This window comes from Neofelis nebulosa, chromosome 15 (assembly GCF_028018385.1).
Source record: "Neofelis nebulosa isolate mNeoNeb1 chromosome 15, mNeoNeb1.pri, whole genome shotgun sequence".
NCBI classification, from domain to species: Eukaryota; Metazoa; Chordata; class Mammalia; order Carnivora; family Felidae; genus Neofelis; species Neofelis nebulosa.
Genome location: NC_080796.1, coordinates 11,632,099 through 11,648,336, shown reverse-complemented (window position 1 = coordinate 11,648,336; position 16,238 = coordinate 11,632,099). Strand labels below are relative to the sequence as shown.

The 16,238-nt window shown below is 44.7% G+C and overlaps 1 long non-coding RNA gene across 1 annotated transcript; it reads left to right on the top strand.

Annotated features, from left to right (window-relative positions):
- Positions 1-10,891: 10,891 nt before the first annotated feature.
- On the top strand, positions 10,892-12,896 carry LOC131495649 (uncharacterized). Its single transcript, XR_009254044.1, has 2 exons — positions 10,892-11,138; positions 12,561-12,896. It is a non-coding gene; the product is annotated as an uncharacterized LOC131495649 (long non-coding RNA).
- Positions 12,897-16,238: the final 3,342 nt, after the last annotated feature.

Genomic DNA, 16,238 nt, shown 5'->3' with positions numbered 1-16,238 from the left:
GAAATTGTAAATATTTTCAAGACAGAGACGAGGTCTTATACTTTCATGGATATTCCGCCAGCAAGCCCCAGACCATGGAGGGGGTGCTCACTAAATATTGTTTAAATGAAAAGAGTCTGTGCACGGCAGTGTTTGTTAGATGGCAATGCATAAAATGATTAAGATCACAAGCTTGCTTCCGAGTGATGTGCCTCAAACCAAATGATTTACATTCTGAATGTCTTCGTTTTTTTCTCTAGAATGGAGATGATGATTCCTTCTTTGTGCATGTAGATGCTCAGCACAGTGCCTGGCACAAAACAAAGATTCAATATTTGTCAGACTTAATATTTTTATTATTATTTTTAAAAATTTTAATGTTTATTTCTGGGGGGGGGGGGAGACACAGAATCCGAGCTGTCAGCACAGAGCCCGATGCAGGGCTTGAACCCATGAACCGTGAGATCGTGACTTGAGCCAAAGTCTGTCGCTTAACCATCTGAGCCACCCAGGTGCCCCTTTTATTATTATTATAATTGCCTAGCAAAGTAAGGTTTTATTAACTAACTATAGCATTTTTTTCCTACATGTGAAGTCAAATCAGAAAGTTGCTTGGTATGCATAGTTTAGTTGGCTGGGGAGGTTGGGGGGTATAGTGGAACAAGAACGGGCACCAAAGGGGTGCTGGGCCAGGGGCTCAGTCGGTTGAGCATCCGACTCTTGATTCCAGCTCAGGTCATGATCTCGGAGTTCATGAGTTCAAGCCCCACATCCGGCCCTGTGCTGACATCAAGGAACCTGCTTGGGATTCTCTCTCTCTCCCTCTCTGTCTGCCCTTCCCCACTGGCTCACTCGCTCTCTCTCTCTCTCTCTCTCTCTCTCTCAAATTAAATAAATAAACTTAAAAAAATATGTTTAAAAGGAATGGGCACGAAAGCTGGGCCAGAATTCACATCTCACCTTTAACACTGGCTGCGGGACCTTAATATTTATAAGCTTCCATTCGTTCCTTTGAAAGTTGGAAATAAGAAAAGGAATCCCGTCAGGCTGTTGTATGGTTTAGAAAACAAATACAAAGCACCTAGTCCAGAGTTTAACACAAGATGGATCTTAGGTAAACCATTGTGTTAATATCATCAAGCCTGTAGCGTCCCCTCTCTATGGAGACTATGTCTGTTAAATAGAAGAGACATTTGTGGTTGTACATTGACCCCGCTTTTCTAGAAAGTTTTAGCCCTCTAGACTAATGGTAATACCTCCGTCCCTCTGAATTCTTGGTATTTAACAATACCACTTACTGTTACATACTCCCAGGACACTTGGTACATGATAGGCGCTTAATGACTTTACATTGAATGACTCGGTAATTTACTTTTTATAGACCCACAAAGATCGTCCCCCTTCTGTTAACACATTTATCCTCAGCTCATCAACCCTTAATCTACCGATGACTGAGCTCATCCATTACATTTTTGTGCTTCTTAATGTTGTTCTCAGGGGATAACCTTCATACCTGTATTCCTTTGTTCCACCCATTGGTAAGATTTTAGATCAGATAGGAGAGAGAGCATCCCAGGCTGGGTGAATGATGTTTTCGAGGGGGTCAGGGCATCGAGGAAGACCAAGTGAATAGTGCTTGACTGGAATCAAGAGTGCCAGATGGAAAGAAATTTAGAGATAAGGTAAGATAAGGGAGGGTGGAGACAGATTGTGGAGAGACTTTACGGTCAGGCTGAAGAAGGCAACTTGACATTTTAGGCGATTGGAAAAGCCAGGGGATTGTCTCCATAAGTTACAATGATTTTTAAATTTGATTTTCTACATTACTTTAAAGAGTCAAAAGTGCTATTAGGCTTACCATGGAAATAGTAATCTCATGCCCTACCTCTTGCAACCCCCCATTCCTCCCCCCAGAGGTAACCATGTTTGAGTCCTATACCTGTTTTTTTTGGTTATTTGAATTTATTTGTTTTTTTGTATGAGAGATGATTTCCAGCCCTTGCTCCATCCCCTTCCCTCAGTCTTCCCAATATATTCACATCATAGTTTATGCTAAATCAATTTTCCCTTTACATCACTCTGACTGTATACAGTTTGCAGCCAGTTAAATTCTCTTTCCTGTACAGTTTTTTGTTTTTCCTAGTGTTAACGATTGCCTCACTGTTTCATTTCCTTAGTTTTCTGCGTACTTACCACTAAGTCAACCCCAAGTGCCCCAATCAAGATACGAATTGCTGAAATACATTCAATAATCTATTAAACTTTTTCTCAACCTGCCATGTGGAACTAAGATCACAGAAGTTCATGTTTTGTCATTTTTCTCCTAATATTCTGCCAAGGTTATCTTCTTCCAGTACTGAAAAAAACCAACCAACCAAACAAACAGGGGCAATGATTTAATGAACCAGTCACGAAGGGATATTGATTAGGGCAAATACTTTGCCCGTGAATAAAGAAGGTAGGATGGTGAATGTAGGAGCATCCAGAAAGACATCAGGGTGTTGTTGGCTGCTGAGGCTAACATTAATTTATGTTCCCCAAATAGGGTGGATTCATTTCTACAATATACCTGTTCTTATTTATCTCCTGTGTCCCAGCACATAGGCCATTGTTTGATTCTTAATGGACCATGGATAAACAGCCCTTGGCAATGTCCCTGACACAAAGCAACTCGTCAATATCACTTCTGTATTTGTGTAACACACATCATCTACTCAGAAACTTTGTTTTCATTTTAGCTTCTAGTGACCTTTGTTATGGAAAGCCTTTGTATGCAATTGCTAACTTTTCCAAATATTTTCACGTTCATGATTTTCATTCGATCCTCAGAGCGTCCAAAGAATTCGACTGATTTTGAAGCTTGCTGCGGTGCTTGCTAAGTGGTGTGTAAGTTACCTACTTTCTCAATTTTCTCAAAGAAACTGGGGATCACCTCATGGGACAGTTGTAAGAGTTAAATGAGATAATCTCATTTAGGCCTGGAAATGGCCTCAAAGATCATTTATTTAAGTGAACTGATTTTTCCAGTGGGGGAATTGAGGCCCAGGCACTTTTTAAATGAGACATGGGCATGTTTTGTAGTTTTGTTTGGTTTCTTTGGGTCTGGACAATGCTTTTAAGCAAAAAAGGAGTAGTTGCCAAAATAGGTTTGGCCATGTATGAACAGAAAACCCAAATTAGTGGTTTAAATAGAATAAAGGTTTCTCTTCCATGAAAAAGAAAAACCGTGGCCCCTAGGTGGCTCAGTCGGTTAAGCGTCTGACCCTTGATTTCGGCTCAGGTCATGATCTCATGAGTTCGAGCCCTGCATTGGGCTCTGCTCTGAGGGTGCAGAGCCTGCTTGGGATTCTCTCTCTCCCTCATTCTGTCTCTGCCCTTCCCCAGCTCTCCCTCTCTCTCAAAATAAATAAATAAACTTAAAAAAAAAAAAAAGGGAGGGGCGCCTGGGTGGCTCAGTCGGTTGAGCGCCGACTTCGGCTCAGGTCACGATCTCACGGTCCATGAGTTCGAGCCCCGCATCGGACCCCTGTGCTGACAGCTCAGAGCCCGGAGGCTGTTTCAGATTCTGTGTCTCCCTCTCTCTGACCCTCCCCCATTCATGCTCTGTCTCTCTCTGTCTCAAAAATAAATAAACGTTAAAAAAAAAAAAAAAAAAAAAGGGAAAAGGAAAACTAAAGATAGCAAATTCAAAGTGGTAACTCCAGAGGAAGCAGGAAGCTAGGTACCTATCGTTCTGCTCTACTCTTCCTAACACAGGGCTTCCATCCTCATTACTGTGTTAGGACACAAAGTGGCTGCTGGGGCTCTAGCCATTTGCATTCTGTCAGGAAGGAGGAAGACGGGGAGGGAAGAGGGGCACTTCCCAGCTCAGCTGTCCCAGGGGATCACCTGGACATCCCCATACGAATTCCCCTTTTATCTCATTATCCACCCGACGTGCAAAGGAGATTGGAAAATGTGTTCTTTTATCTGGGAAGCTTGCCACCTGGGTTAAAGTAGGGTTCTGTTATAAAGAAAAAGGGGGGATGCATTGGGTAGGCAGTTTCTGTCCCAGTTGTCAACATTTTACAGATCAGAATATGTTATGCAGATTTTGGATTTCTCTTATAAAAATTGGAAGATAGAGCTGCATTTGGGGCCAGGGAGAAGAAAAGTCTCAGCTGGATTGGAAGGGAGAGCCAGAGAGAGTGGGGGAGACCCGGGAAGGCTGGCTGAGGAGAAAGGAGGGAGTGGACGTCCTGAGACACGAGGAGTGATGTGGCATTCTGTTCTGATAACATTTGTGTTTTACAATCTAGTGACAGTGTGGAGGATGCGTTAAACAGAAGGAAAGCAGAAAGAACAGGAAGGAAGCTACTGCAGAGATCCAGGCATGAGGTGATGGGGTTCTAGACCAGCAACGGCAATAGAAATGTACTGTAAGCTCTACACGTGATGTTTAATTTCTTAGTAGCTGCATTTAAAAAGGGAAAGAGAATCAGGTGAAATTCACTTTCATAGTAAATTTCACTTTTCCTTCATTTGTTTTTAATTAAAAAAAATTTTAATTTTTAAAGTAATCTCTACCCCCAATGTGGGGTTCAAACTTACAACCCCGAGATCAAAAGTCACATTCTTGGGGTGTGTGGGTGGCTCAGTCGGTTGAGCGTCTGGCTCTTGATTTCAGTTCAGGTCAGGATCCCATGGTTCTTGGGATTGAGACCCGGGTTGGCTTCCAAGCTAAGTGTGGATCCTGCTTGGGATTCTCCCCCCTCACTCTCTCTCTCTCTCTCTCTCTCTCTCTCAATCTCTCTCTCCCTTTACCCCTCTCCCCTGCCCACTTGCTCTCTCTTTTTCTAAAAAACTAAAAATTAAAAAACCAACTCACATTGGGGCCCATGGGTGGCTCAGTCGGTTAAGCGTCTGACTTTGGCTCAGGTCATGATCTCACAATTTGTGGGTTCGAGCCCCGCGTCGGGCTCTGTGCTGACCGCTCCGAGCCTGGGGCCTGTTTCAGATTCTGTGTCTCCCTCTCTCCCTGCCCCTCCCCTGCTCACATGCACCCTCTCTCCCTCAAAAATAAAAAAATAAACATTAAAAAAGTTATTATTTTTCCAACAGCTGAATTGAGTGTTTTTAAATTTATGTTACCTAACATGAAATAAAGTTAAATATTCACTTCTTGATCACACTTACCTCATTCCAAGTCCCAATAGCCACGCGCAGCCAGGGGCTCCCTGCCCTGTTGGGACAGAAGGAAAGGACCCAGTTTGAGACGCATGGCTCGTAAAAGGTGGTCATCAAGAGGAACGCTGCAGACCCCCATCGTCATCACCTCACAAAGCATTAGGCCAAGCATCGCCGTTTGGCACATTCCCTAGACTTGCCGGCTTCTTTGACCTCTCCTGCCCCTTCACCTACATTGCCCTCCCTTTCTTTTTTCACCCAGAAAATGTCTCCGTATCTTTTAAGCCTCCATTCAGAGGTCATCCCTGTGAAATCTACCCCAGGCCCCTCAGGCTTGGTAAGTTGCTCTATCCTATTTTCACTCTTTTGTAGATCTGTAATGTTTCTGCGGCAGGGAACCGTGTCTTAATGGTCTTTGAATCCCTACCACATGGCAGGTGCCTCATAGATTCTCAAGAAAGGTTACTGAGTGAAGAAAACCTTCCGTTTAACCTGCACCTTGTTTCCCTATGGGCACTTCCGTCTGACACATTTTTTAAAATTATTATTAAAAAATTATTAAATTACTTAATTATTTTACATAATTATATATTATTTTTATATTAAATAATTATTTAATTATTGAAGTTATTAATTATTAATCATTAAATTATTAAAAAATTATCTCTCATTATTTTTGAGAGGGAGAGAGAGAGAGTGTGTGTGAGCGGGGGAAGGGCAGAGAGAGAGGGAGACACAGAATCCGAAGCAGGCTCCAGGCTCTGAACTGTCCAAACAGAGCCCGCCGCGGGGCTCGAACTCACCAACCATGAGATCATGACCAGAGCTGAAGTCGGACCCTTAACCGACTGAGCCAACTACTTAAAATTTTAAGTGCATATTCCCTTTGATCCTCCCAATTCTACTTTTAGGAATTTATTGTATAAGAATATTTCCATAAATACATAATCATGTGAGGAACGAGGGTGACCTTGGTATTGTTCATTGTTATTTTGAAAATTTGGAACAGCCCCCACATCCACTGGTATCAGATGATTAAATGAAATGTAATATGTCCATACTGTGGAGTACTACGCAGTTGTTGCAAAGAATAAAATTTCTCTCTGTAAATATAAAGATATAGATATATCTTTCTATATATTTAAAAAAAAATTTTAATGTAAACTCCAAACTACACATGGGACTTGAACTCACAACCTCAAGATCAAGAGTCGTATGCTCTATGACTGAGCCAGCCAGGTACCCCCCACTCTTTTTTTTTTTTAATTTTTTCTTTAACATTTATTCACTTTTGAGAGACAGAGCACAAGAGGGGGAGGGGCAGAGAGAGAGGGAGACACAGAATCCGAAGCAGGCTCCGAGTTCTGAGCTGTCAGCAGAGAGCCCGACGCGGGGCTCGAACTCATGGACCGCGAGATCATGACCTGAGCTGAGGTCGGATGCTTAATCAACTGAGCCACCCAGGTGCCCCCGTTTTTTGTTTTTTTTGTTTTTTTTTTTTTAATGTGGAGAAATATCCATGCTTTATTGCTGAATAAAGAAAGCAAGTTAGAGATAATACTATATTAAAATAAATATGCAAGAATATTACAATGACACTTTTAACTGTGATTATATTTGGGGTATTAGAACTGGGGGACGCATGGGTTTTCACTTACACCAACATGCGTTTCGTTATCGCTTGAGCTTCGTTCAGTGCTCACATATCATACTTATAATATTAAAAGATATTTTTAAATATATAAGGATACCGGGAAAGTAGAGAAACAAGAAAATGTGTCAACAGCAGAAAATCCAGGCTTCGTAGGAAGCAGTAACCCCAAGCCAGGCCTGCCAGAAAACAGTGACAGCTCTGATGGCCTGGTCACCTCATTCTCTCCTCAGGAACGAAGGCCTTTTGCACCCTGCTTTGGTGACATGTCCATAACTACCAAACCATTTTCTTAGATTCTTTTTTTTTTCTTTTAGAGAGGGAGCTTGCATGAGGGGAGGAGAGGGGCAGAAGGAGATGCTCTTAAGCAGGCTGCACACTCAGCTCGTAGCCCGTGACCCTGGGATCGTGACCTGAGCCAAAATCAAGAGTCAGACGCTCAACCAACTGAGTCACCCAGGTGCCCCCCTTGGACTCACTTTCTAATGCCTTCTCTCCAGTTTACATAACAAATTCCCCAAGAGAAAGGATCTGATTAGGTTGGCTGATCACGTTCACCTGGGTGACTCCTGTTGGGTGAGATTCTTTTGCCAGGCCACCTCCTGGTCCTGTATTCTCCCTTTATAGCTCACTGGCTTTGGCGAGAGCTGCCGGACAATCAGTCATGGCCAAGCTTGCAGAGCTATATGACACAAAGCAAGGCAACGTGCGTAAAGATCGCCCACATTTTAGAAGAAGAGTATGGGTAAGACAGAAGCAACATCACACGGACCACCCACTGTCCTCTCCCTTTGGTCTGATGCAACCGAAGACAGAGAGGTTAAACAGAATCAATAGTCATCCGACAGCGTGTCACGTCGAGAAAACCAGCCAACAACCTGTTTTGAAGACGTCCTCGTCAGTGAGGAGGAAGCTCGTATTCCTGGTGGGTCAGTTTGTGTTCCCTGGACCATGAGTTTGCACTGCACGTGCTTACGATCAACAGATTCCAGAAGCAACCTTTCTGCACTACTTGAAATTTTCTTTTTTTTTTTTTTAATTTTTTTTAATGGTTATTCGTTTTTGAGAGAGAGAGCGTGCACGAGTGGGGGAAGGGCAGAGAGAGAGAGAGAGAGGCCCAGAATCCGAAGCAGGCTCCAGGCTCTGAGCTGTCAGCACAGAGCCTATCACGGGGCTTGAACTCACAGACCGTGAGATCACGAGTGGGGGAAGGGCAGAGAGAGAGAGAGAGAGGCCCAGAATCCGAAGCAGGCTCCAGGCTCTGAGCTGTCAGCACAGAGCCTATCACGGGGCTTGAACTCACAGACCGTGAGATCATGACCTGAGCTGAAGTCGGACGCTCAACCGACTGAGCCACCCAGGCGCCCCTGAAGTTTCCTTTTCATTCAAAGATTAATTGGTTGATGAAAGGTAAGCAAAGAAAGAAAAGGAAAGGAAAAGAAAAAAGAAAAGGAAACCCAAAAATCAGTGTTACTGCTTCTGAAGGAATGACAAAAGTCATGCTGTTTGCAGGGATGAAAATGCAGAATTTTATAGAATCTGGGATTCCTGTAATGCTGTATTCTTGAAATATTTCAAAGCCCGGTCTGAGCATCTATATTTAAACCTTAAAAGGCAGGTCATTCAAACCCTCCAGGATAAGGGAAAGAAGGCAAAAGAATAGATGTGTCCCAAAAGGCTGTAGGGACGAACACTTTCTTCATTATATTTCATCTAAAAGTAGACATCTTCAGGCCACTAGTATATTGTTAGTCTTTTCTTGCCGGCGAAAGGGCCATCTGTCTTTGAAAACCGATATAAGGTCTATTTGTATGTATGGTACTCGTGAGCGGGGTAAAAGCCATACGAAAGGCGACCTGCGACATCAGGTTTCTATGCCTCGAAGCAGGAAGACCAATTCACCAAGGTGTTATCTGGTCCAACTGTTGGGTCAGTGAAGTTTTATTGTTATACAACGTCTGTCGCATATTTTTCATCCCTCGTGTAGCCCTCACGGTGTCTAATGACGATTTCAATTTGTATTAAACAACCGAGTATGGAATGTCTGTCTTGTGCCAAACACAGCGGAAGGTGCTGGGATGCCAGAGTAAGAAAGATCCGTTTGCTGGCCTGACGTTACTCCTATCTAGCAGGGAAAGCGCATAACCAACTATAATGCAATAGAACGCGTGCTCGATGCAGAGGTCAACTGGTGGTGTCTTAAGTTTTTGTTTACTTATTTTGAGAGAGAGAGCACGCAGGGGAGGGGCAGAGAGGAAGGGAAAGAGAGAACCCCAAGCAGGCTCTGCACTGCCAGCGCGGAGCCTGATGCAGGGGTTGAACTCATGAACCTCGAGATCATGACCTGAGTCGAAATCAAGAGTCAGACCACCCAGGTGCCCCTACATTGGTTGTGTGTTAGGGTCACATAGAAATGAGAGAGACGCTTAAGCTGGGTGTCTGAAGAATGAGTAGGGTTTTTTGCTAGGTGGAAAAGCAATGCAAGACAGTGGAAAAGCAACGCGTGACGGCAAAATCCACTGACTATAACCTTTTGAGTCAGGAGACCTGAGTCCTAACTTCAGAGACCCTGGGCCATTTCATAAGTAACAGCTGACCCTCATTTAGCGAGCGCTGTGTGTCTGGCAATGTTCCAAGGGTTTTAAATAAGTGGGCTTCTTTAGTTCCCAAAACAAGCCTGGCAGATAAGACGCTATTATTATCTCCTTTTAAAAAATGAGGAACCTGTAGAAGTTAAATAAATTGCTCATAATTACACAGCAAAATAAGCGGCGAATTAAAACCCAGGAGACTGGCTACAGCTGTCCATCACTGACACAAAGGTCTCAAATGAGTTTTTGCCAGAATGTTGCACAAAGTTTCCTTATTATCTAATGCGAGGAAGAGGGTTTTTCAGGTGAAGGGGACACTAGGAGCAGAAGCCACAAGATTTTAAAGCGTTTAGGAATTCCTTTCAGCTGCAGATCTGGGGGAGGGGGTGAAGGGTGGAGGCAGGCAGGCTGGGGGCTGCAATATCACCAGACAGGAAGCTAGAAGGTTATACTGATGTCAGAGTACAAAGTGCTTCATTGAGCTCTCGTCTCTTGGACTTCATCTCTAGACCACACAGCACTGGTAAATACTTTGGAGCAGGGGGGTGACTCAATCATGGCTGTGACTTAGGAAGATGACAGCCAGGAGTGGGAAGGCACATTCGGGTGGAGCATGACGAAGGGCAGGGACCCATCGGGAGGCTGACCGCTTGGTACAGGGACACAGCAGAGGCCTGTGGGTGGTAGTCATGGGAGGGCCCAGCACGGGTGGCCAGAAATGCATTTTGGAAGGAGATCCGAGCCCCGTCCCACAAAGGCAAGGAAGGAGATCCGAGCCCCTAGCTCTCAGACAGTCACGGAGGGCGGGTCAACCAGCCACCCCGGGGCTGCAGGACAGGGGTTTGGAATCCATGTACTTCCGGGTAAACCTGGCTTGTTTACCAGGATGTTTTGGGTTTTTTTTAACTTAAAAAATTTTTTTGCTTTAATGTTTATTTGTTTATTTATCTATTTATTAAAATTTTTTCTTGGGGCGCCTGGGTGGCTCAGTCGGTTGAGCGTCCAACTTCAGCTCAGGTCAGGATCTCGCAGTTGGTGAGTTCAGGCCCCGCGTCGGGCTCTGTGCTGGCAGCTCGGAGCTTGGAGCCTGCTTCGGAGGCTCCCTGCGTCTCCCTCTCTTTCTGCCCCTTCCCCGCTCACGCTCTGTCTCTCAAACATGAATAAACATTTAAAAAATTTTAAAAGAAAAATTGTTTTTCTTTAACATTTACTCATGTTTGAGAGACAAAGCGAGAGCAGGGGAAGGCAGAGAAAGAGAGGGAGACACAGAGTCCGAAGCAGGCTCCAGGCTCCGAGCTGTCAGCACAGAGCACGACACGGGACTCGAACTCACGGACAGTGAGATCCTGACCTGAGCCGAAGTCGGTCGCCCAAACGACTGAGCCACGCAGGCGCCCCTCTACAGAGACTGTTGAAAGTTGGTTTTGGTTTCGTTTGGTTCTTAATCCGACACACAGAACATTGCTTTATTCATGACCGTATGTTGCCTTGCGCCTTTCACAAGCCGGTGACAGTGCTTACGGTGAGCTCGTGGCTAGAGGCGGCCTGGAAGTGAGGAGAGGATTGGCCTGAGTCACGCACAGAGACCTCAATTTCCAGAGGAGTCTGGTGGGAAAAGAGTCCACTGATGGTCAAGGGTAATCGCGTGTCCGCTGTGCCCAGAATGGTAGAGAAGGGACCTACGCACTGAGGAACAAGGTCAGCTTCTTCGTTGGCCGACGGGTCGGAAAGGGAACACCGGGAAAAGTAGTGTAAGTAGCATATCAACCAATGGGATGAAAAAACGAGCACTGTGGTGCAGACTAGACGTAGTGAAGCAGCCGCGTCTGCCGCGTGTGGCCCCCGTATGTGCGCACTGGCCTATGCTGCACGGAGCTTGAGCGGCCTTGACGGAAGCGCTGGATATCCCAGGTGTGTTTGGCCTAGTTCTCATATTCCGAAAACATGGTGGCCGAAGAGAGAGAAAAAGTGTCACTCAGAAGCTCGGAATTTGGAGGGCACCTGGGTGGCTCAGTCAAGTGTCCAGCTTCGGCTCAGGTTATGATCTCGCTGCTCGCGGGTTCGAGCCCCGCGTCGGGCTCTGTGCCGACGGCTCGGAGCCTGGAGCCGGCTTCGGATTCTGCGTCTCCCTCTGTCTCTGCCCCTGCCCTGCTCGTGCTCCGTCTCTCTCTCTGTCTCTCAAAAATAAATAAACACTGAAAAAAAATGTATTAACAAAAAAAAAGAAGCTCTGAATTTGCGAAGGTCTCTCTACAGCCCTGTGATTCCATTCTGCCTCTCCAGGCGCCATGGCTGTTCCCTCACAGAGAGCTCTTCCTCTACCGTATGACCCCATGGGGCAACGGGATGGTGCCATTCTGAGCGTATTCATCCCTGGGATTGCCCCCATAAACCTAACAGAAGTTCCAGAGATGCCCCATCAGTGATGTGGCATTTGCCACCAGGGGAAGGGTGCCAGCCAGGCCAGGCAAGACCAGGACTCCAGGTAGCACTGGGCAGACTCCCAGGAAGGGAACTGACCCATCAATGCCCCAGGAAGCTGGGACAGGCGGGTTCCCTCCCTCCACCCCACACCGTAATATTCCAAGTAGTTCTAAGGGCTTCCAGAAGCTGCCGGAGCAGAGTGGAGGGAGGGCCTGGCATTTTCTGGGGAGGTTGGTTTGCTTTGAGTCAGAGCCATCCAATGGGAATATAGCACAAACCACGCAGGTGATTAACCAAAATTTAGCAGCCCCGTTATAAAAAGTGAAAAGAAACAGGTGAAAATATTACGTGGAATATTACATCTCGGCATGTAATCAATGTAAACGTGTATTAACGAGGTATTTTACACGGTTCCTTTGTATCTGTATTCAGATTCCAGGGTGTATTTTCTGCTCACACCTCAGTTTGGAATGGCTGCATTTGAAATGTTCAATAGCCACGTGTGGACATGCACAGGTCTAGACACCTACACTTGGGGCAGCCAGCGTAAAGCACCAGAAGCGTTTTGTCTGGTTTCCCAGGGCCAGGGGCCGGACTCTTCTCTTCCCCATGTCTCACTCAGCTTAGGGGGTTTCTGTACTGAGGACGGGACTGCCTCCCTGTCCGGTGGTTCCCTTCCACTCAGCATTTACCAAAGTCTGAAAACTTCCTTGAGAGACTGAGTGCGATTTTTTTTTTTCCTTTTCCAGATTTAGGACATCCAGGCCCTTCGGCACGGAGGGCAAAGTAGGGGCCCTCTTGCTCTGGTCTGAGGCTGGCACTGGAGTGCGGTAACATTATTTCAACTCCTGGATCAAGCAAAGCCAAAATCCAGCACTACCTGTAGACATTTGAGTTATGTGTGTCCTCTCTTCTGCTTGAGGCTGTTTATGAAGGGTTTTCTGTCAAGCACAACTGAAAGAGTCCTAGCTGATATAAGGTTAACACTTCCTTTCAAATATCTGGAGCTGAATAATCCTCAAGGGACCCGTCAATGCCTCTCTGTTCTTGGGGCTGTGCAAACAAGTTACTTTCCAAAATGTCAACTGTCTTACGGGTTTCTCTAATTGCAGGTAAAGAGACAAGTTGGGCCACATCAGACAGGTGCTCCCAAGCTTGCTCAGCCTTTCAGGCAAACAAACACATATGTTACTGACATTCTGATTTTCACAACATCCTTCGCTTATTTCAGATGCATGGGAAGCCCATAAAATAATTCCTCAGAAGCATCGGCAAAAAAACCAAAATCTTAGCAATATGAGAATTCCTGAACAGAAGGGCATATTACTATTTTTTTAAAGTTTATTTATTTTGAGAGAGAGAAAGAAAATAGAGCAAGTGTCGGGGTGGGGGGGGGCAGAGAGAGAGAGAGAGAGAGAGAGAGAGAGAATCCCAAGCAGGCTCCATGCTGTCAGCACACAGCACATGGAACCCAACTTGGGGCTTGGTCCCATGAACTGTGAGATCATGACCTGAGCCACTATCAAGAGTTGGACCCTTCGCCAACTTACACACTCAGGTGCCCCAGTATATTCGTATTATTTTTTTTAATGGGATGTTTCTATACACTAACAATGAACAATCAAAAAAGGAAATGAAAAACAATCTATTTACAGTAGCCTCAAAAAGATTAAAATATTTAGTAGTATCACAATGTTAAGATGTCAGTATTACCCAAAGCAATCTAGAGATTCAATGCAAATCCCACTCAAAATCTCAATGACTTTTTTTCTCAGAAATAGAGAAAATCCTAAAATTTGTATGGAATCCCAAGGGACTCTGAATAGTCCAAACAATTTTGAAAGAGAAGAACAAAATTTTGGAGGACTCAACTTCCTTATTTCAAAACATATTACAAAGCTACATAGTACACTTCAAAACAGTGCGGTACTGGCCTAAGGACAAACATAGAGGCCAACGGAATAGAACATAGAGCCCAGAAATAAATGCTTACATATATGGTCAAATGGGGAAAGGACATTCTCTTCAACAACTGGTGTTGGGAAACTTTGGGTGTCCATCGAGGAACGAATGAACTTGGAATCTTATCTCATTCTCCATACAGTAATTAAATAAAAATGGAATAAAGACCCCCAAACTAAACTCGAAGAAGGCATTTGGGAAAACTTGAAGACACTAGGTTTGGCAATGATTTCTTGGATGACACAAGCAGAGGCCAACAATAGCACAAATTAACAAATTAGATGACATCGGACTTAAAAATTTCTGTGCATCGGAGGACAAAATCAATGGGGTGAAAAAGGCAACCTACCGAATGGGAGAAAATACTTGCAAGTCATATGTCAGATAAGGGGTTAATATTCAGAATATATAAAGGACTCCTACAACTCAACCACAAAAAAAATCGAGTAATTCGATTTAAAAATGGGCAATGGCAGGGTGCCTGGGTGGCTCAGTCAGTTAAGCATCCCACTCTTGATTTCGTCTCATTCAGGTCACGATCTCACAGTTTGTGAGATTGAGCCCCGTGTCGGGCTCTGCGCTGACAGCGAGTAACCTACTTGCGATTCTCTCTCTCCTTCTCTCTGCCCCCTTCCCTGCTTGTGTGCTTGCGCTCTCTGTCAAAATAAATAAAAAATGGGCAATAGGCTTGAATAGACATTTCTGCAAAGATGATATACAACTAGCCAACAAGCACATGAGAAGGTGGTCAACACCACTAATCGTCAGAGAGTTGTAAGTCAAAACCACAATGAGATACCAACTCTACTCACTGTAATGGCTACCATCAAAAAATTAGAAAATTGTAAGCGTTGGGGGATATGGAAAATTGGATCCCTGTGCAGTGTTGGTGGGGTTGTGAACTGGTGCAACCAGCATGAAAGACAATACAACGGTTCTTTGAAAAATTACAAATAAAATGACCATATCCAGGAATCCCACTTCTAGGTATATATCCACAAGCCTCAAAAGCAGGGTCTCAAAGAAGTATTTCCACCCCATGTTCATAGCAGCATTATTCGCAACGGCCAAGAGGTGGAAGCAACCCAAATGTCCACTAATGGATGCACACACGAAATTAGCGTATTATTTAGCCTGTAATGTAGGGGATTTAGCCTCAACGTAGGGGATATTACTTAGCCTTAAAAAGGAGGGAAATCCCGTCACGTGCTATAACATGGATAAACCTTGAGACATCATGCTAAGTGAAATAAGCCAGTCACACAATGACAAGTACTCTATGACTCCACTTGTATGAGGTGTCAAAAGTAGTCACACCCATGGGAACAGAAAGTGGAATGGTGGTTTCCAGGGGCTGGAGGGGGAGACGGTGGGGGGGCGGGGGTCAGGGGGGGTGGAGAAGAGCAGTTGTTTCACGATTATAGAGTTTCATTTCTACAAGGTGCAGAAGTTCGGGAGATCTGTTGCACAATAATGCGAACATAACACTATTGAACTGCACACTTAAAGGTTAAGATGGTAAATTTTTTAAAAAAGAGATGTAGTCTGGCTCTCTTCCTATCTTAATGCACCTATGGTTGGTTCATTAATACACATATTCTTTTTTTTCAATTTTTTTAGTTTATTTATTCTGAGAGAGAGAGAGAGAGCGAGCATGAGTGGGGGAGGGGCAGAGAGAGAGGGAAAGAGAGAGAGAGAGAGAGAGAGAGAGAAAGAGAGAGAATCCCAAGCAGGCTCCGCGCTGTCAGCTCAGAGCCCGATGCGGGCCTCAAACTCACCAACCGTGAGATCATGACCTGACTGGAAACTTTTTTATATTTTTATCGTAAGTGTACTTAGAGGTACTTATAAGAAGACTTCTTATGTCCCAATTGGTTTGCTTGAACCAAACTCGAAGCAAGATGCACACATTACATCTGGTGGTTATAGCTCTTCAGTTTCTTTCGGTTAAGAGTGATCTCCTTCCTTCCTCCGTGACTCTTTTTTCAATGCCATTGACAGATGGAAGACGCTAGTCTAGTCCGTCTGGTACAACGTCCCACATTTGGGATTTGCCTGTTGGCTTCCTTCTCCTGGCATTTAACTCCTTGTCCCATTGCCTCTCCTGATCTCTCCCTCCTTCCCCCCCCCCCACCATTTCCTGTCAATGAACGCTAGCTCTAGAAGCTTCATTAGATTCAGGTTCAGTTTCTTTGGCGAGATTTCATATTAGGGTGGTATAGCCATTGGTAATTTAATAAAAGTTCCTACAAAATCAAGCAATGTTGGCATCTCTCCTAAAGACGCCCTGTCATGGGGCATAAAAACTCCAAAGTCCAGCCACTAGCTTCAACCATTTTTTCTGCTCTTGCTTGTGTTGGCCAGCATTGATTGCCTATTTTTGTCATTGTTTAAAGCAGAGAAAACAACCCAAGGGCCTCCCTGACTATGGAACGTGTTGGGAATGAGTAGGTACATACCCTTCG